The following is a 430-nucleotide window of genomic DNA, read 5'->3' on the forward strand; positions in this document are numbered from 1 at the left end:
TGGAATAGGGAGAGGTATAGGCGAGAGGACATGAGGTTTGGGAAAGGTATGTGGTAGGGTTTGGGAGAAGTAAATGTGAAGGGAACGTATGGGGTGTGGGAGACATATGTGAGAGGGAGGTGTATGCGAGGCTCGGGAGGGTATGTGGTGTCAGCTGGAGAGAGGTATAAATGGGAGAGGGGGTATAGGAGCTTAGAATGGCCCGTGATGTCAGATGGAGAAATGTATATGTGTGAGAGAGGGACGGGTATGCGAGTTTGGGAAGGGTATCTACTGTGAGTTAGTAATAGGGTTATGTGAGAGGGTAGGAGAGTTTGGGAAGAGTAGGTATTCTCTAAGTTAGTAATAGATATATATGAGCTATTATGAGAGTCTGGGAAGGGAAGACAGTGTGAGTTAGTAATGAATATATATGAGAGTCCATAGGAGC

The sequence above is a fragment of the Lissotriton helveticus genome, chromosome 5_1 (genome assembly GCF_964261635.1).
Source record: "Lissotriton helveticus chromosome 5_1, aLisHel1.1, whole genome shotgun sequence".
In the NCBI taxonomy this organism is placed as follows: Eukaryota; Metazoa; Chordata; class Amphibia; order Caudata; family Salamandridae; genus Lissotriton; species Lissotriton helveticus.